This window comes from Magnolia sinica, chromosome 6 (assembly GCF_029962835.1).
Source record: "Magnolia sinica isolate HGM2019 chromosome 6, MsV1, whole genome shotgun sequence".
Lineage (NCBI taxonomy): Eukaryota > Viridiplantae > Streptophyta > Magnoliopsida > Magnoliales > Magnoliaceae > Magnolia > Magnolia sinica.
Genome location: NC_080578.1, coordinates 58989526 through 58995230, shown reverse-complemented (window position 1 = coordinate 58995230; position 5705 = coordinate 58989526).

Below are 5705 nucleotides of genomic sequence, written 5' to 3'. Positions count from 1 at the left end.
TTCTCCTGAAACTTCACCAACTGAAGCAATAGCTATTCCTCCTAAATGCCAAAATTTTTTGGCGAAGATTTCTGCTACTCCAACATATCCATCGATTCGTAAATCTCCATTAGCTCTAAAAGAATTCTTAACTTGGGAAATCCACTCGGTCCTCCTCTAAAGCCTCTTGTCTTAGTCCTTAAATGTGTCAACCCACCTTCTCAATCAACAACTGTGAATCGACCATTACCGACTCCATCAAAACTGTTATGGACATCAAGTACTTCCTCGGTCGAGGCCATATCTTCCTTTGGAAATATTTCAAAAATAATTATTAGCCAGGTCTCTCCATCGCTGATTACTCAAAAGAAATCGAGGAAGGCTTGAAACATGACCAGAAATCTCATTATAATAACTATTGTAATAAATGGTGGCAGGATAGCGAGAGATTAAATAATCATAACCTTCATTTTCATGAAAGGTACCTCACTCCTTATCACCCCAATCTGCCACAATCCCTACTTTGAGGCGAGTGCTGGCGATGATTATAAAAAATTCTCGGGTTGTGGGTACACAATCCATCACTTACATTGTTCGTTCTGATTTAGATGAAAATTACTTACCTATATATATATATATATATATATATATATATATATATATATATATATATATATATATATATATATATAGGAAAAGGTTCTATACGGTCGAGCTCATGGGAACTTCCCATGAGGTCGAGCTGTGTGGGCCCCACTGTGATGCGTGTCGACCATTAACACCATGTATTTGATGGGTCCCCTTTAAATTATGGGGTATCCAAAAAATCAGCCGTATACAAAACTCAGGTGGGCCATACCATCTAAAATCATATGAAGACATGCCTAAAACATATAAAAGCACTTAGTGGGGCCCACCTGAAATTTTGATGCATTTGAAACTTGGTCTGACCCCTCATCCAAGTGGGGCACACATAATGGATGGGCTGGATTTGTGAACCACATCTCAGTGGGCCCAAAAATTGCTTATGAATGTTTTAATGGACGGTTACCCCTCTCAAGTTTTGTATGTGGTGTGGCCCAGACAAGTCACGGATTAACTTGATTTTTAAGCCCCATTTCCCCCATGGAATGGTGCATCTGACTGATGGGGTAGATGTTCAACACCATCACAGTGGGGCCCACACAGCTCGACCTCATGGGAAGTTCCCATGAGCTCGACCGTATAGAACCTTTTCCTTTTATATATATATATATATATATATATATATATAATTTTCTTAAAATTTCTCAATTTCCATCTTGACTAACCGTGCCTTTTCCTTGCAGTAACCAAGGATCTATCTGCCGCTAACAAATAGATCATTGTGGCACAACCATTATAACAACATCCACCAGCGACTGAAGTCCTTAAGATCGTTGATGTCCAAAGCGTAGATTTTAAGAATATAGTCAACACTAAGGCCATTCCATCTCATAGCCCTCCTGAAGTTTCAAGTCTTCCTTAAGTGTCTGAATATATGATTGACATACCTCTGACACCTCCTGCTATATTTGATCAGGAAGAAGAAGAGAAAGAAGAAGAAGAAGAAGAAGAAGAAGAAGAGGAAGAAGAAGAAGAAGAAGTGTCACTCCTACACCATTATGGCAAGAAACCATCTTGCTAGCCAACAATCCCTTTGCTCGATAAACAAATTCATCCAATAGTTGGAGAGTCTTCTGCTCATGAGGGTATTGTTGTTATGGCCAAGGAAGATGTAGCAATCGATGTTTCAGAGCCTGCTTTACATCTATCACCCACTCCAATACCGATAATGACAGGTGATGTTACGACTCTCACTGCTCCTGATAAAGATGAACCTCTAGTCAATGATACCATTTCTTCATTCGAAAAGACCCTTGCCAAAGACATTGATGTGGCTGAGTTGCCTTCTCTATCTCGCAATCTGCAAAGCATCAAAGAAAAACTTCAAATCCTCTTGCAAATGGGATCATTTGGATCTCTATTTGCTGAGATGGTCGATAAGTTTGAATGGTTGGTCGAGTCGTATCATGTTTACTCTTGGTCAGATCCCAATCTGATAGATAAACTATCATTACTTCAAAATTTTGGGGGAATTATCAAAGCACACAACTATGAACGTTGTCACGCCCCAAATCCGGGGACGGACAACTTTCATGATGCTCCGAATCCGGCACTCGACTTCCATACACCAAGTCCCAAGTTCGGCACACCACAAGGAAGATTTTCGACTAATTTTTTTTATTATAATAATACCTGAGCATGAAGATCTATGATTAAAATATCAAGCAATACTCTCCATTATAAATCTTGATGGTTACAAGTACAATGCTCTTCGAAAGGTACATAATGTCAACATTGGCAAATAGATATAATGCATTGAGAAAACTAAGTCTTCCAAGCTACTCCAACCCTGAAAAAAATGGGAAATAGGAAGCTTAGACAAAAAGCCTAGTGAGTACACGTGTGTGCAGTGTGTCATATATGCAAGCAAGATAAATATGCCACAAAGAAGTCATGTATGGTGAAAGGCGTGTAGTATGTAAGGTATGATGCCAATGCCAATGCAATGCATATGCAACATAGGAACACCCGAGTTAATGCTACCAGCATCATTAAGTCATATTTTCATTTCTCTTATACCACAGCCATAACCGTAATTCATGCATTCGTAATCACATCATCATCATCATATTGTCCTGCCATATCATAATTGTATATCTCGGGAAATACTGGGTCGATACCATGCACCAGACACTAGTAATCGACCTCGCATACTCGCCTTGTGGTGGACTTCCACTAACTGTATAATATGAAAAACACCGTGGTCGATACCTATGCATCAGACACTAGTAATTGACCTCGCATACCCGCCCTGCAGTGGCATTCCACCCGGCATGCTAGTGGTGGACTTCATTCACACTTCTCCTCGCTGGCGAGTCAGACCGGTCCTTATTTGCACCTCAGCCCTTAAGCAGGTTGGACTAACCTCTTCTCAACCCGACCTCGTCAGTGGGAGTCAAATCCATGACCCATGTATCCACTCGGCCCTACGGTGAGGCAACCCTATCTAGCATATGGGTTTAGGGACTTTCAACCCAAGGGGCACATCATCCCCTACTATTTCCACACTTCCGGTGTCCCGTTCATTTTTAGGGATAACCCAAGTCATCATCATAGATGTACATTTCATCATCAAGATCCAACTCATGTTATACGGCATGACTGTGGTATTTCGATCATCATGTATGTGATGATTATACATGAATTCAAGCAATCATGATAAGGCATACGTTCAAGTGCATGTGGTATGCATATAATGCTATGAGTTTAGGGTCTGCTTAACCTTTAAGCCAAAAATGACATACAATCATCATGTGCCACTATCAACTATATCAATCCATAGTCATGTGACTAAACTGAAGAAGACATATCTTACACATGAACAAATGTATTGAAGTACAGTTGCACATACCATTAATTCCATGGTACATGAGTATGATCAATATCAACATGGTTAAGTAGATGAATTTAGTATGCTAGGGAATGGAACAACATTAATCAAGTATCAAATCACATGATTCTATTAACCATAATCACTGACATCACTAATATCATCCATAACTATCATAATCACAAGCATTAATTATAATAAGCGTTACACCATATCCTTCGCAAGATAAATATTCCATTAGCAGCTTTGGCCCGACATGATTTTCTTCTATTGGAACCACATGGTTATACCCTAACTGGGCCTTATGGTTAATGAGTGGTGGTGACGCAAAGTACATGCACCAAGTGGTTATGAGATGAAAGGTATAATTATAACATATAGTAAATGAGCCACAGGATGGATGGTTCTGGTGAAACTCATATAATGTAGTGCACTTCACCTTCACGTGGGTTGTCAGTAGATTGAATTTACAATTAATTATTGTAGTAGTGTTACAATGGTTCGGAAGGCACAGGTAAACCTCTTAAGATACAGTGAGTCCCGAGTTGAATGACTTCGTATATAATATACATATAAGAGTTAGTCACGGTTGGATAATGCAGGTTTGTCTTATATAACGTAGTGGATCCTACTTCCAAGTGGTACTGTAAGTAGATGGGTCCACACACAAATATTACGGTGACTCCCAATAAGTAGATAGTATAGGTATCTCACAAAAATTAAGGTAGTACAAGGAAGAACAGTTTAGATGTATATGACACACGACAGTGGGCTCCATGATCGAACTCTTTGGTTGGCAAAACAATTGAACAGTGCGGATAAAATATGTACATTGAGTGGGTTCACAAGTGTTTGAAAGTTATACGTTCAATTAACACTATTTCATATCGTCTAACTTATTTAGAAATTGGATCTAGGTCATTTTGGAATCATGTTTTAGGATTAGCTAGCCTAATGGATAAATGGTGAAATATGCAATGCTTACATTAAGGTAGGGTCCATAATCAATCTGACACGCGTCCTAAGTTCACGTATCCAAGAGGTTACACCATTAGCATAGTCCACGAGTCTGAGTAATCACACAATTCTCATATGCTCATAGGGTCTTATGGCCACTCCATTATCAAAAGTCCATATGGTTGAGTGGCCACATAAATGTCACTCTACTTGTCATAATAATTCAAAATATCCAAACCTAGTTGAACAATCACAATCGCACCCGCCATTCATGGCTACACTACCTTATACTAAGTCTTATACTACAACCACTTCACACGTCACATAGCTAATGACTCATATTCGGTGTCACATGATTAAGGGCCAAGTATTACCTTCCATCACATCGCATAATAATCGTATTTATGTCATATTACACTAAATTGAGGGTCATGATAATATCACGTTGTATAATCCAACCACACATCACAATTCATATCATGACTAGGTAATCCAAACATACAATCTGGTTTTACATGATTCGAGTACCATAAAATAAAATGTCCATAAGAATGTGGTCATGTTGTTGGGCGGCTACTAATGCCACTTGATTTCATACTATTAGGTGGCCTTGTGCATATTTCACAATTATACGATTAGATGGCTACATATACACCACCTTTGTACAAGATTAGGTGGTCATACTTATACTACATGACCTCATGATCAAGGGATCAGCCTTAACTCACTACATCGCATTGTTCATACCCATCCACTCTACCACACCCTCACACTAGATTAAGCGGTTATTCACACATCTTACAAACATAATATTAAAAGATAAGAACCACCATTTTTGTACCAGTAAGTGGGCCATACAAGATCACGAGGTCGCACAGGTAAGTGGGCTGTAAAAATCACCAGTTCATTGGTTTAAGTGTGCTAGGGAATTTCAGCTCAAATGATATCTTTGTGTTTTCAGTTAGTCTAATGGTGGATAACTTTTCTATGGTTTGGATGTCACATAAACATAATAGTGGGGCACACAACAGCCCCCAACAAGCTTGGATGGAAAATAAACTCTATAGTGAGTCCCACATGCTGGTGGACCCACTTAGTTTTGGGTGAAAAATAAACATTAAAGTGGCGGTGAGAAGGTTGGCAATGGTAGAGGGTCACCGTCTGTGTAACACAAATGGACAGGTTGGATATCTTCTAAACATTATCGTGGATCATTAAAGGTTTCAACTATGGGCATTTTGGGCTTGTCCAAGTGGGTGGGTCCCACTGACGTGGTAGGGTCACACTTATTAGG